General features: G+C 41.1%; 1 protein-coding gene across 13 annotated transcripts in view; it reads left to right on the forward strand.

Annotated features, from left to right (window-relative positions):
* Positions 1–16,169, forward strand: part of LOC129764752 (C-type lectin domain family 4 member F) — a 223,372-nt gene that overhangs the window by 131,583 nt on the left and 75,620 nt on the right. For 11 of the 13 annotated variants that reach the window (XR_008741213.1, XR_008741218.1, XR_008741221.1 and 8 more), the window contains 2 exons: positions 9,725–11,441; positions 11,519–11,753. The exons of 1 other annotated variant lie outside the window; for it this stretch is intronic. The gene's annotated coding sequence lies outside the window, so the exon portion shown is untranslated. Of the gene's footprint in view, positions 1–9,724; positions 11,448–11,518; positions 11,754–16,169 lie in introns of those variants that run through there. One more of the 13 variants, XR_008741217.1, reaches the window with a different exon arrangement.

Consider the following 16,169-nt stretch of genomic DNA (forward strand, 5'->3'; position numbering starts at 1 on the left):
TCGATCCCTAGCCCAATGGCCCAGGTTGAAAAATTGTTCAAAGTATCTTGTAAGGATTCTTGCAGGTCGGATTCGTTTGATCCTACGACAGACACCACTCCATCATCTGCAAGTTGTCGTAGGCTGCAATTTTGTGTAAGGCAATTGTCAATGTCGCTTACGTAGAAGTTGTACAAAAGGGGGCTTAAACATGAGCCCTGGGGGAGTCCCATGTAAGAGACCCGACTTACTGCCGAATCTCCGTGAGAAAAGTTCAAATGTTTCTCACAAAGCAAGTTATATAACATATTATTCAATAGAGGCGGCAGACCCCGAGAGTGTAATTTGTCCGACAAAACCTCTATTGAAACAGAATCGAAGGCCCCCTTCATGTCCAAGAATACTGAAGCCATTTGTTTTTTTTCGGCGTAAGCCATTTGAATTTCTGAAGAAAGCAACGCAAGACAATCATTCGTACCCTTGCCCCTGCGGAACCCATATTGTGTATCTGAGAGTAAGCCATTCGTTTCAACCCAACGATCAAGGCGAAACAAGATCATTTTCTCCAACAATTTCCGTATACAAGACAGCATTGCTATTGGGCGGTACGAATTGAAGTCGGACGCGGGTTTTCCGGGTTTTTGAATAGCTATAATTCGCACTTGTCTCCAATCATCTGGAACAATATTATGCTCCAGAAACCGATTGAATAAATTCAACAAGCGATGTTTCGCCACATCAGGGAGGTGTTTCAACAAGTTGAACTTAATTCTATCTGTTCCTGGAGCCGAATTGTTACAAGAAAGGAGAGCAAGAGAGAATTCTACCATCGAAAACTCGGAATCAAGATCGCACCTATCTTGTGGTATATCTCGAACAATTTTTTGCACAGGAACGGAATCGGGACAAACTTTCCATGCAAATTTAAAAATCCATCGATGTGAATATTCTTCGCTTTCATTCGATGAAGAGCGATTTCTCATGTTTCGAGCCACTTTCCATAATATTTTCATTGACGTTTCTCGTGACAAACCTCCCACGAAAGTTCGCCAATAAGCACGTTTTTTCCCTTTGATCAAGTTTTTAAATTGATTTTCAAGGTCCAAATACGTTTGAAAATTCTCAATGGTTCCACGTTTTCGAAAAGCTTTAAATGCGTTCGATTTATCCTGATAAAGCTTGGAACATTGGCTATCCCACCATGGATTGGGAGGCCTTCGACGAATAGTGGAGCCTGGGATGGGTTTCGTTTGAGCGCGAACCGCGCTGCCATAGATCAAACGAGAAATGAAGTTATACTCCTCCAATGGAGGCAAACCATCTCTGGAATTGATGGCTAGAGCAATCGCGTCCGCATATTTTTTCCAGTCAATGTGTCTTGTGAGGTCATATGCCATGTTTATAGATTCAGAAGAATTCGACCCAATGGTGATGGAAATTTTGATTGGCAAGTGATCACTACCGTTGGGGTTCTGGATTACATTCCACATGCAATCTAACGATAGTGAATTCGAGCAAAGCGAGAGGTCAAGAGCACTTGGGTTAGCAGGAGGTTTATGTACACGTGTTGTTTCCCCAGTATTCAAAACGGTCATATTGAAGCTGTTACAAAGGTCATATATCAAAGATGAACGATTGTCGTCGTACTGTTCCCCCCAGGCAGTTCCGTGAGAGTTGAAGTCTCCCAAGATCAATCATGGCTCAGGAAGGAGTGAGCACATGTCAACAAGTTGCTTGCGGCTAACCGCAGCTCTCGGAGGCCAATACAAGCTGACAATACAAAGGTCTTTGCCTCTGATGTGTGCATGACAAGCAACAGCTTCGATCCCTCCAATAGGTGGAAGTTCAATTCTAAAAAATGGGTGGCACTTATTCGGCGTAGATGTACAGCTTTTATATTAATAGCTGCTTGTTTGGCTGTTTCATTCTGTACCGGATTCTTGATTTCAACGTTAAGTGCTTCTACACGTACAACATGTATCCACTTGAGGGCGACCGAACGATAAATTAAAATGTTGCTTGAAAATTTTTCTGTAAAACGAGTAGCCCAGTTTTGTATTTGGATGTTTCTCTTGGAACATATTGAACATTATTGTGAAATCAAGCTTCTCACTTAAATGATGTTTCTCGACCGATGTGTCGTGAGATATTTTTACCGGAAACGAGGAAATGTGTTGCTAGGTCGATTACAATTCCCGGCTTGGAGTTTCCGGGAGATGATTTGCCTCTCAAATCGTTTGGAACCTTGCATTTCGCCAACAGCAAGCGAAATCTTCGAACTCTTTCAGGTGTAATAAAGGGTGTGTCACATCAAATTGCATCACGGAAAAAACGCTGTAGAAATTCTCCCAGTAGACCGATCCTTTTGAAAATTTTAAACAGTAAAATAAAAACTATTAAACAACTTTTGGCATTTTCTTTTTATTCATACTTCGAGCCCAAGCCCGTATGCTCGCACCTTCCTCGTTACCCCGTCCATAAGTTTCTGTACAACGTCAGGTTGTAGTTTTTTTTGAACAGAAATCCATTTTCTCTTGAAGTCCGCCTCCGATTTGACAACTTTTGGGTTCTTCCGGAGGGCCTGCTTCATAATCGCCCAATATTTCTCTATTGGGCGAAGCTCCGGCGCGTTGGGCGGGTTCATTTCCTTTGGCACGAAGGTGACCCCGTTGGCTTCGTACCACTCCAACACGTCCTTTGAATAGTGGCACGAAGCGAGATCCGGCCAGAAGATGGTCGGGCCCTCGTGCTGCTTCAATAGTGGTAGTAAGCGCTTCTGTAGGCACTCCTTAAGGTAAACCTGCCCGTTTACCGTGCCGGTCATCACGAAGGGGGCGCTCCGCTTTCCGCAAGAGCAGATCGCTTGCCACACCATGTACTTTTTGGCAAACTTGGATAGTTTCTGCTTGCGAATCTCCTCCGGAACGCTGAATTTTTCCTCTGCGGAGAAGAACAACAGGCCCGGCAGCTGACGAAAGTCCGCTTTGACGTAGCTTACGTCGTCCATTACCCGGCAATGCGGCTTCGTCAGAATTTCGGTGTACAGCTTCCGGGCTCGCGTCTTCCCCACCATGTTTTGCCTTTCGTCGCGGTTAGGAGCCTTCTGAACCTTGCATGTACGCAGGCCCTCCCGCTGCTTGGTCCGCTGGACGAATGAACTTGACAAATTCAGCTTATTGGCGACATCCCGGACCGAACTTCTCGGATCACGTCTAAACTGCTTAACTACGCGCTTGTGATCTTTTTCACTGACGGAGCATCCATTTTTGCCGTTCTTCGCCTTCCGGTCGATGGTTAGGTTCTCGAAATATCGTTTTAGTACTCTGCTGACCGTGGATTGGACGATTCCCAGCATCTTACCGATGTCCCGATGTGACAACTCCGGATTCTCGAAATGAGTGCACAGGATTAATTCACGACGCTCTTTTTCGTTCGACGACATTTTTCCAAATTTACGAAAAATTGACAGTGAAGCATGGCCAACGTGATCTATACACTCTTATCTGATTATAAGCGAAAGCTGAATATATAATTCCTAAAAATTAAATTTCTACAGCGTTTTTTCCGTGATGCAATTTGATGTGACACACCCTTTACCGTGAAGGATTTCAAAAGCAGCTCAGAGCACACGGACTTTCTTGAGTAATGTAGAAACATTGTATCCATAAGTGTTTCCTCTGGAAGGTCTACCTGACTCATCCTGGCTAATCCTCTTTCGATGACGCTTTATTGGTTTGAGATCTATCAAGTGTTGCAAGTAGCAGTCCTGTTCATTTTTATTTTTCAAGCTTCGAAATTCCCGAAAAATGCGCTGTTTGTCAGTTTCCGGAATGAGGCTGTAACAGTTTTTGGTGCATCCAGATTATAAGATTGTTCAATTACGACTACCCTCACGAATTGTCATCCAATCAAACCTACCTGCAGTTGCAATCCGCTTCCACTATTACACCTGGAACATCCACTCCCTTCCAATTTTGTATGCCGTTCCTTGTACTCTTGCCCTTTTTATAATTTCCGCTTTGTATTCTGCTGTCCGCCGAAATCCACGCCTCCGTTTCAGGGTCGTGTCTGGGACACAATCCGAGTCGGAAGACATTTTTATTGAGTTAAGTTGCCCAAGCTTCTTATAACATCAGATGTAAACAAAGAATGAGATTGTATACCTATCTCAACGCCGCCCATGATGATAATTGGAAGCATGGACTTATGGGGTTTCTCAAACAAACAAATATTTGCAATCCCAAAAGGGTTCGTAGAACTAATTTTTTCTGAAATTTTGATAGTCGATGTAGGTATCCTCAAGAACTCAAAATCTGCCAAAAAGTCAATTTTGATAAAAGTGGCGTTTATGGGGTTTCTCAAACAAACGATTCAATTATTATTAGTGTCATCTATGTGCTATTCTTTCGAATTCATTGGGCAAACTACCTACAACGGTAACAGCTTGAGATGTGATCGAACCCCACAACATGCAACAGTAAGGTTTCCTTGTTGGAATTTGAAAGCACTTCCATGAAAAATATATTGTATCTTAATAAATGCAGTGTATATCTATGTGGCTTCAATTATTTGAATATGGACTTTCGTGGGATCGAATATCGATTGAAACAAAACGCGTAAATGTTCGAGATTAAAACTAGTGTATTCTCTACAAGTTATCTTTTTATATCCAAAGTAAAACAATAAAGGAATTCATTTCTATACCCTATAGTCCTGACCATCAAAAGCGTAATGGTCAGACGGGACAATTGAGTATTGAATTGGAACAAATCGATTCGCATTAGTATGGAATCGTGTGCAACAAAACGTGTTACGTTGCGACAGTCACGCAGGGGCTGCAACGATATCTAGCAGATGACGCTACATCTATTTTCCAAAATTGTGGATACTCTTCCATATCCGCACTAGCACAAAAATTACCCGCAGGCACCTTGTACACCCCACCCAGCTGGTCCCACCAGATAGACAGCATAACCTTTTGGCCGTAAATATTCCGCGCGGCCGTCGATGTTGATGCATGGCTGGATCCATACGGTACCCGACGTTTAGGATTGTCGTAACGGGCTCACTTTTCATCGCCTTTAATGATTCGATGCAAAAACCCCTTGCTTTTATGCCGTTGGAGCAGTTGTTCGCACGTTAAAAAAAGGCGTTCGACGTCTCGAGGTTTCAATTCATACGGCATCCAACGTCCTATCTTTCGGATCATTCCTATTGTTTTTAAACGATCGGATATGGTTTGCTGAGCTACTCCAAGTGTAGCTGCAAGTTCTTGTTGCGTTTGTGACGGATCTTGATCGAGTAAAGCCTCCACTTCTTCATCTTCAAACTTTTTTGGCGGTCCGGAACGTTCTTCGTCTTCCATGTTAAAATTACCACTTTTAAACTGGGCAAACCACGTTTGACATGTTCGCTCAGTTTGAGCATGGTCACCATAAATTTCCACCGATATGCGATGACTTTCCACAGCTATTTCTTCGTATTGAATTAATGAAGTAAAACTGCCCGCAGAAACACTCTCGTTGGTACAAAATTCGACATATTTCAAGTGGAAAAACACTATGTTGATTACATTTCAACTTTTTGATATAACGTGTGTTAAATAAAAAATGAGAATTTTTTCAATCTCATATAAAAAAAATTTTTTTTTCATCGATTTCAGTATTTTTTATTAATAACATAATGTATTTTCTTCAAAATTTTCTTCCCATCCGCGTGATGCTCGTTCAGGAACGGCAGCAGGATTTTATCGAGGCACTCTTCTCGATAGATTTGTTGGTTGATTGCCAGACCGCTCGGCTTAAACCAAGGCTTTCAAATGCCCCGGTCGGAAATGGCGATGTACAACATAACCTTTTTTTCAAACTTGTGCTTGAACTTGTATTTCACTTCAGGCGGTGTGGATGACTTGTCGTTGGAGTAGTAATTATCATTTCCTGGAATATGCGTTTTGGACAGCGGAAAATAGCTTTCGTCGTCCAGAACGAAAGACGTCCCTCGGTATTTTTTGGTCATCCACCGACACTGTGATTTAACCGTCTCGATCTGCTCCTCAGTGTACTCCGGCGACCTCGTCTTCTTCCTGCCGACGATTCCTTCCATCTTGAGGGTCCGATGGATCAATACATGAGAGCAGCCATATTTCCGACCGCCGTCACGCTGGCTGGTTGCGTCCTTGTTGTCAGACAGCTTCTTTAACGATGTCTTCCTCTGCTTCGTCATTATCGTCACCGGACGACTACTTCCGACCTTCCGCTCTACGTTCAGGGATCCCAGGATACGATATACCGTACTGACAGGTACATTTTCTTCCTTAAAATGTGCCACCGTAAACTGTTTTCCTTGCTGGAAATGCGTTTCGCAGAACCTTACAATGCGTTCGCGGAGCACGTGCTGTTTCGACGCCATCTTTGCTTTGACTAAATTCAAACTAGCAAAACCAAACACGCCTACTGTTTACTAGGGAGCCCAAAGAGCAATTTTCTTGGAGAAAGAAAATTTTACGCTCTTTATTTGAGTTACTGAAAGGTATTGAAAAAATTCTCATTTTTTATTTAACACCCGTTATACTGAAAAAGACGCGCAATGAAAGTAGCTTTCCAACGAATGTCTGTCCGGAAATTTGATTCACTGGAATGATAATCAAGGTACGCCATCTGTTGTAAAACCGAAGAAACGTACCGGTACACCTAATACAATTTTCTTCGAAAAATTAAGTTTTTGTTGTTGTAGAATCCATCTTTTGCTGAGAATTAGAGGGATATGGTCGGGTATGATCGCAAAATAACGGATTTTCGTGAAATTATTTTCGCATGTAGGAATTATAGTTTAGTGTAGGGACATTTTGGTGATTGATTAAGGTGTTTGATTATGTTTTTGGGTGGTAATATAAAGGGTGTGTCACATCAAATTGCATCACGGAAAAAACGCTGTAGAAATTCGCCCAGTAGACTGACCCTTTTGAAAATTTTAGACAGTAAAATAAAAACTATTAAACAACTTTTGGCATTTTCTTTTTATTCATACTTCGAGCCCAAGCCCGTATGCTCGCACCTTCCTCTTTACCCCGTCCATAAGATTCTGTACAACGTCAGGTTGTAGTTTTTTTTTGAACAAAAATCCATTTTCTCTTGAAGTCCGCCTCCGATTTGACAACTTTTGGGTTCTTCCGGAGGGCCTGCTTCATAATTGCCGGTCATCACGAAGGGGGCGCTCCGCTTTCCGCAAGAGCAGATCGCTTGCCACACCATGTACTTTTTGGCAAACTTGGATAGTTTCTGCTTGCGAATCTCCTCCGGAACGCTGAATTTGTCCTCTGCAGAGAAGAACAACAGGCCCGGCAGCTGACGAAAGTCCGCTTTGATGTAGGTTTCGTCGTCCATTACCAGGCAATGCGGCTTCGTCAGCATTTCGGTGTACAGCTTCCGGGCTCGCGTCTTCCCCACCATGTTTTGCCTTTCGTCGCGGTTAGGAGCCTTCTGAATCTTGTATGTACGCAGGCCCTCCCGCTGCTTGGTCCGCTGGACGAATGAACTTGACAAATTCAGCTTATTGGCGACATCCCGGACCGAACTTCTCGGATCACGTCTAAACTGCTGAACTACGCGCTTGTGATCTTTTTCACTGACGGAGCATCCATTTTTGCCGTTCTTCGCCTTCCGGTCGATGGTTAGGTTCTCGAAATATCGTTTTAGTACTCTGCTGACCGTGGATTGGACGATTCCCAGCATCTTACCGATGTCCCGATGAGACAACTCCGGATTCTCGAAATGAGTGCGCAGGATTAATTCACGACGCTCTTTTTCGTTCGACATTTTTCCAAATTTACGAAAAATTGACAGTGAAGCATGGCCAACGTGATCTATACACTCTTATCTGATTATAAGCGAAAGCTGAAGATATAATTCCTAAAAATTAAATTTCTACAGCGTTTTTTCCGTGATGCAATTTGATGTGACACACCCTTTAGTGATTATTATGTTGTCGGCAGACTGGACTCTTTCTCTAAAATATTTCCTTGCTGGTGGTACGTTTTTCTCAGTTGACCGATCTGGTTGATTTTTCTCAGCATGTAAAAATAAATTATCTTAATTGTTATGTAGCGATTTTTGAGAATTCGAAAAATTGCCAACTGTTAACCTTTTATTCAACAAAAATCGCTGTTTAAAAAAATAGATATAAAAAACGGCTACGTAACAAAAAACGCGTTTAAACATTCGTGAAGCAACGCTGTTTGTTTTTGCTGTAACTTTTCAACGAGATGAAATGTTGAATAATCTTTTCAGTTCAGCATTTCTGAAGGTATAAGCCTTCCCAAAAAGTGGAAAAGTTCGACTTCCTACAGTAGGTTCCTCCCTTAAGAGAAAAATGTTTAAGCGTTCTGATTGGACGGAACGTAAGTCAACTGCAGCATAGCGTCAAAAATAAATTCTAGCATGAGTTGTTATGGGAATTTAGAAGTAACGTAACGTATCCGCCTGACTGAGAAAACGTGGGCAAGCGTCGTCATGAACATTAGATGTTTATGGGTTTTTATTCAATTGAATAGAGGTAATGCCTGAATAACACATCATACGACAGAAAAGGTAGTTAACTATAAAAAGTTTAATCAAATAATTCAGTTATGCGAATATGTTGAACAATTGCGATTTTTCCTACAACATGTGCAAACCTCACATCGTCCCCATCAAATTGAAGCTCCATGAGGCCATGAGCTCCATATTAAACCCCTAAATGAGCGTAAAACACAGATTGCATTAACGGCTCATGACCACCACACCGAATCGAAACGCTCATCCATCCCATTAACGAGCTCAGCTCATTTATCAGGATAATTTGTGCTACAAAATTAACTCCACTCCATTCCGCCAACAACACACGGAACTGCCCCACATTTTGGTCGCGCACTTCCTCTCTCTTCATTTCGCCGCCATAAAATATTAATTTATCTGTTAAATTAAACCGATCGACAAATAAAAACGGTAGGTGCATAAATTTCCGCAAATCTCGCCGCCTCCCCCATCGATGAGGCGGGGTGGGGACCCCAGCACTACAACACAGTCCATGGTGGCCAACGGTTTGATATGCTGAAAAGTTTTCATTGTTGAATTAATTAAACACTCGAAATTAATGTGGCTCGCAATTGCCATCAGTATCATTTGGGAGTCTACTCGGAGTATGGAGTATTCTAATAGACTATCGAATGTTTGCTCAGAAACAATTCAATTCGCTTCTTGTGGAATGATGGATAGTGAAATTGAGGATGATACTTTTTGTCTGAAACATTTTTGCGGCATTGATTCTGGCATATCAGGAATTAAATTAAAAAGATAAAAGGATTGATGTGGCCTTCAATGAGTTCTGATTCCACCAGGATAATATCAATTTTGCAGGTTGAATCTTCCTGAATGTTATTATTGGATAATGACGCTCTATTCAACAGATCTATTATTGTTTATTATGTGTATCGTGATGTAAATAATGTAAATTTGTTCTCGCGACGTTTGTTCTTGCTATACTTAACACACTATCACACTGAACACACCTTTAACACCTTTTGTACAGACTTGCATGTTACTGTTATTACTCAGAGCTCTTCCCGCAATATTAGTTCTCTTAGTTAACCACCCCGCAGCACCCACTCACCCATTTCTGCTTAACACACCCCTCAATATCCCTTCTGTTGGTGGTCATCTCCAGCCTAATTCTATTCTTTTCTCTATCCGTTGTCTTCTCTTCCATCTAGCGGATTACCAATCGTTGCTCGGGAAAACGACTCTCAATAATGAATGTTACGATCCGGACGTGAGTGTTCTGAGTGAGATCACCAACGAAATCCGGCTGCTGACAGAAGCAGAGAAGCATGACCATGAAAACACGCTGGCGAATCAAATTCGACCCACTAAGACCCGAGTGAAACGACAAGTCCTCAATAGCCGCACCAATCGCAGAAGCAGAACGACTCAACGGGATCAGACAATAACAAACAGAGTTGATAACAGATATTACAATTCGGATGATTACCTTGATCACACCACAACTCCAAGATTGAACAAAAATTTGCGAGATAATTTAGCTGAATACAGACTACTGTCAAAAAACAAGGCATCTGGTAATGAAATCAAAACTAGCAGACCAAGAACTACAGGAACTCAAAGCACACTGACAAGAAATGCTGCAAGGTCTAGGAATCGTAACACATTGAAGTCGTTAGCCTACAAACCAAACTATAACGCAAATACCAGAAGGACATCGTTCACTTTGTCGGCATACAATGGCAACAGTAAGACACAATCGCGTGGCAACACAAGACGTGGAGGAAGCAACCGTAACTTTAAGGAAGAAGATCAGCGTGGAAATCGTTTTGGCGCAACCACTACACCTTCCGATTGGCGCAGAAAGACTGTAAGTCTGGGAAGCACCAGTCTACAGCCTAGTACTCCCGCTCTGACTGTGACGTTCCACCTACCGACCGACACAACCGTATCCGTGATCACAAACTCGCGAACCGAAATCAGTTTGATCAAGACCACCACCACCAGTATCGAAGAAATCTGTACCACTTGTTTCTCGTTGACCCAAGGCCCTAACGGACAGGCCGTACATGTTCTGAATAAAGAAATAACCTCCTTCAATCCGGATGGTCTCGCTGAAGTAACCAAGTTCATCCTGACCTCAACCCCAACTACAACCGTTTCAGTTTCCCAGAACACCTTCCGTGGTCGACAGACTGCATTCTCAGCAACGATCACTACAACATACTATGAGGCGAGTCCATTTGTTCAGACGCGAGGTGGCAGCCCGAACAGTGCGATACTCTCCAATGCACCGTTAGCTAACATCCTTCTGTCACAACTATTGCTAGGAAACCTTGGCGTTGGCGAACCTAACTTCGCTCCGCGTCCAACCGAATTCATCGGTGACCCGAATCAATATCGATACGTCGTCACGACCGCGCTTGAGTACAAAACACTCGTGAAAGAGGTAGTCACCACCCTCACCCAAACCAAATCGATCGTTCTTCCGGTAACTTTCATGGGACGCTCCATTCAAACCACAATTTATGAAACCGACGTCGCGCCAACGGTTGTGACTTCCTTCATCACCGAAACACTCACAGTGCCAACAACATCGATGATTCGCGTCCAGCAAACGCAGCAACACGACGATCTATCCAATAAACTGAGTCTCCTGTTGCCCCTGCTAGAGGAACGCGAGCGTCGCAATCAACTTCTCTCGGCAATAGGTGAACCCGCTTTACCGATCGTATCGACGCCGCCCCCAACCCTCGATACACTCTCAAGTGCGTCCGTTTCCAAAGTATACGTCTCTGGACAACATCCAGGTGAATTCAGCGTATCATTCACCACAATCATCAACTCGTAGAGGAACCATTCAGCAGCTGCTGTTGTCGCCGCTGCCGCAGGAGACAACAGGAGAGGCTTAGTCAAAGTCATTTTAGGGTACCGGTAAAAAAGGCGAGGTAACGCCACACACACACTAACCGCTCTCTTGTTTTTTCTTTCGATTTTATTTGCAGATAAGACGAATTAGGATACCGTTATGTAACGTTACGATCGAGACGAGCATACCCGATTCTCACCACAAACGAATGTAAAGTGCTAACACAGTGCAACGAAGCTGATATTAGGATATTTCCGACTCGAAGGTAGCTAACTTACATACTCACAACTACCGTGATTGTCTATGTTGTTCAGTGATGTTTTGTAATATTATTTTTTATGACATTTTGTTTCGAATGAATAAAATAAGATTATACACAATGAATTGATTGATTATTCTGGGAAAGCCATGTCTCGTTTCCGGTAAGTTGTATCGTTCCATGTTTTATTGATCTAAGTTTTATATTTCCTTTTTGAATTGGCTTTACGAATAATCATTCGTTTCTTCATTCGCTAATTTTGATGGAGTACCAGCACTAACACTGTTTGCAAATTGTTCTACTAATCCTTCTTCTTCTTCTTCTTCCAAATTTTATCGATGTTTCCTAACACATTAACAAATTATACGATAGTACGATAGATACGATATACACGCTTCAGAAATCTTTAAAAAAATGTACAAATGCGCACCATATTTCGAAAAATGCACATGCACAAAAATGCTTATAGTCGGACTATTGACAAAACCTCGATTTTCTGAACTTTAAACTGTCCATGAACGTAAATAGAAGAAGCCATTCGTTCGTACCTATTCTTCCACCTCTTCAACGTTCCGGAACATGTAAAGCCATGCATCAGGGTATAAACGACACCCTAAGAATGTCCATATATTTTCAAGACGCCCCCTCCATGTTTCTTCGACTTCATGTCGTAACAGATCCTATCTAAAACCATTCTACAGAATCTGTTGAGCATTTATTAGGTAGAACTAGAATTTTGATAGCCTGCAAACATTTATATTTTTAGCTGAAATAAATGGGAGTGCGAGTAACAGTGACACCCTGTAAGGGTCAAATCGACACCCTGAGAAAATCGAATGAAAACTTGTCGGAAATCAGTAATGAATATTTCATAGAAATGGTTTTCAAGATCGAACAGATGACTAACAAACTCCAGTTCCTGGTCCGGAGAAAACACGGGAGTTGTTATCCCTGCTTTGGTGAGCATCCGCTGGAAATGTGGCCAATGAGCGTTGATCGATGGATATCATGAGCTCTAGCACCTTTTTGTTGTTGACGTGCCCTGCTCAACATTGGTTCTAGCTGTTTTCAGCTGACCATCAGCTCTGTCGGGTTGCTTTCCAAACATAAACACAGGGCATCTTCAAAAAATAGGGACGCATTTTTCCTGTATATGAAACCCAAACCGGGGTGTCGATTTCACCCCGAATGGACTCGGAATTTCATGACAAAGCTTTTGAGCATCGATAAGCTACTAAACAACCTACCAACCTACCACCCACTAAACAATGATCTAAGATGAATTATGCTCACAAAACGTATCGAATTTTTCAAAATCTTCCGACTTATCCACTTAAATTCTACTAGGAAAAATTTACGTGGACTGTTTCCAAAAAAAAATAATTTTACCTGGAAAAATCGGCGGGTGTCGATTTTACCCGCAGTGTCGGTTTTACCCTGATTTATCCTACCTATCATTGTAGTGCTACATCAATCGGAGAGAGAGATTCTCATTCAAGCTGCGTCAATTCTTCCTGGGTAATTTTTTATCCAGTACTAGCTGACCCGGCAAACTTCGTCCCGCCCAAAATTTGTTTTTTGTTATCAATACCTTCAAACATTCACGTTTTCTTACTATGAGCAAGTTCATGGGTCCAATCGCAGAACTGTTCATTGGTTGATCTTCTATTCGACCCCGTTGAATTTACCTTTTACTATAAAATTCCTAGTATTTCTACCAAAATTCATCATTATATCAGATTATTTTCAAACAGAGAATTTCATATTATACAGAAAATATGATAGACAGCCTTAAATCGGACAATTCCTTCCTCGAGTTCTGCTCTTATCAACACATTCGGCGATCCTTTTTTATTGATATAGATAGAGGAAGATATAGGAGTGCGTTTCATCACATTGAAATCCATTTCCAGTTTCGAACTAAGATCAATTACGCTAGCGCAAACATCAAATGGACTAACAGCACTTGTCACTATGTAATTATAGAACATATGGCAATTTAATTTTCCGAATTTCCCCTTTTTCCTTCAGAGTTTCCGAAAATTTTCAATTGTCATGTTTGGCTGGAATATTTTTGGTTGAAATATGTGTACCCTCTCTCCATTCCAGAGAAGGGAGGGGTGTCATACCATTATAGAAACATTTCTCATACCTAAAAACCATCACATCCCAAATTGTGCTTGATTAGCTTTCGAGTTATGCAGAAATTTGTGTTTCATTTGTATGACAGCCCACCCTTGGAGAGCGGGAACCATAGAAATATTTATTGCATCCTAAAACCTCCAAATGCCAAATTTGGCTTCGTTTGTATGTGTTTCATTTGTATGGCAGCCTCCCCCTTACAGAGGGGGGGGGGGGTGAATGGAGAGACTAACCATCATAAAAACATTTATTGTACCCTAATACCTCAATATTTTTTAATTTTTTTTTTGGTTTTTTTGGCCCAATTTGGTTTCATTTGCTTGATTAATTCTTGAGTAACGCATAAATTTGTGTTTCATTTGTATTGCAGCCTCCCTTAGAGAGGGGGAGGGGGAGGGGGAGGGTGGAGAGTCTAACTACCATATAAACATTTATTGTACCCTAAAACCTCAATATACCTAATTTTTTTTTTTTATTAATCCGATTATTTTTACAGGCTCAGTTACATAAGTTTAAATATGCCTAATTTGGTTTCATTTGCTTGAATAATTTCCGATTCACCAACTCCTGCTGAAAAAAATTAAATAATTCCAAACCATGTTTGTCATTAGATCGTTTGTTTACTATTTTCTCTGATTAGACAATAAAAATCAACATCAAAATTTAAATGCTCGTAAAAACAGAATTGCTCCTGCAAAATCTTCCTTCACGGAGGCTCGAAGATCACAATTTTCGATGCAGAGAACAGCCTTTCTACGATGAATAGGAAATTGATAAGAACAAAACCGATTCTTATTTAATATATTTCTAACTTTGATTTTGTCTGTGAAGTGATTGTCACAAATATAAAATAGATATAATTAAAATCTACGCTTAACCGTTCCTACAGGAACAATGATAAAAAATTATTGCATCGCACAACCACAGATTTCACCCATGAATCCTACAATCTGTGTTTTGCACTCTTTCCTAATGATTATTTGTTAGATTTTCAATGATTTTCCTATTTGAACTTGTTTTTTACATCGCGTTGTGTTGACATGTTCAATCAAAGGTCACAATCGCCTCTAATGCGACACTGAGTGGTGCTTCGGTTTATCGAATTAGAAGTAACTCTCTGTAGTAGGGGAGAGGGGGGCGCATTCGAACACTTTTTTCCTCGATTTTTAATATTTTTGTAAACTTAAAAAAAATCCTGAATTCATCATGGTTGTCATTTGGACATCAATGTACTGTATAAGCGTGTTAAAGGTGTGCGTTGATGCGATTACGAATGTTTGATTCGAATTTTTGAAAATTGCCTTTTTGTTCAAATGTACCTCATGTGTGGGGCAGTTTCGGACAGTCCTGGGGCACTTTAGGACAACGAAAAAAAATTTGAATCCAGCTAGCATATTACTCAGTTTGAAAGAAGCATTATAAGCCGATGTAATTATACCTGAGAGGTCGTGTATAGAAATAATTTTTCCAGGATGGTTGAGTAGGCAATCATTCTGGGAAAAAGAGAGCTTTTGCTTGAAAGGGCCCATAACTGAAACATCCATTAATTGTTTCCAAGTCCAATGACTTTTTGCTTGATTTTTAATTAATTTTTGATTCGTTTACGTTGCTTTTTGCTACCTTTTTCAAATGTGCCAGAACATTGAGAAACTGTTTTCCCGTTATGCAACCGATAGTTGGGAAATTAGCAAAGACAATGGACCTCCTGTGAGCTAGAATGATGCTGGTGCTTTTTGAAGTTTCGAACCATCATTAGGTCTGAGAATCAGACTAAATTGATGTTTGTTAGTATACAACAATCAGATACAAATTTTATGAGGTATTAAACAGTGTCCGAGTGTGTCCCACCACCATCCGAAGGCAAATCATAATTTTATCTAATAAATAGACCTCTATTTCCCCATTGTATGTACGTTTTTTTTCATTTCATATCAGTTACTAACTGAGGCGGTGTACTTAAATTTCTAAATCGTTCACAAAGGAGTTAGGGAAATACTTACAACTTCCAGCTCAAAAGTTTCGAAACGTGTATGAAAAAGAGCACTGTGTTATTTTCGTAAGTAATAAACGACCTGGAGATGTCAAACCATATGTCAGCTGTTGGCTGTTAACTTACTTATATTTTTAATTTGGTTGAAAATTGTACCACTTGATTTTTACAAGCGTTCTCCGAAACTGCCCCCTTTCCCCTACCAATTTTCCTTTCTATTGGATTTGTCGTTTGGAAACAGCTTTTTCACTCTGTCCAACTTGTTTCCAATGCTCGGGCAGAGTTTTCATGTAAGTAATGTAAGTAATTTATTGTTTTCGCGTTTTTCTGTTATCCTCAGCTTTGTAAACAGGTTAAGCCCCACGTTGGTCCCTAGGGGCCGACATTGAGCTTTTT

The sequence above is a fragment of the Toxorhynchites rutilus genome, chromosome 2 (genome assembly GCF_029784135.1).
Source record: "Toxorhynchites rutilus septentrionalis strain SRP chromosome 2, ASM2978413v1, whole genome shotgun sequence".
NCBI classification, from domain to species: Eukaryota; Metazoa; Arthropoda; class Insecta; order Diptera; family Culicidae; genus Toxorhynchites; species Toxorhynchites rutilus.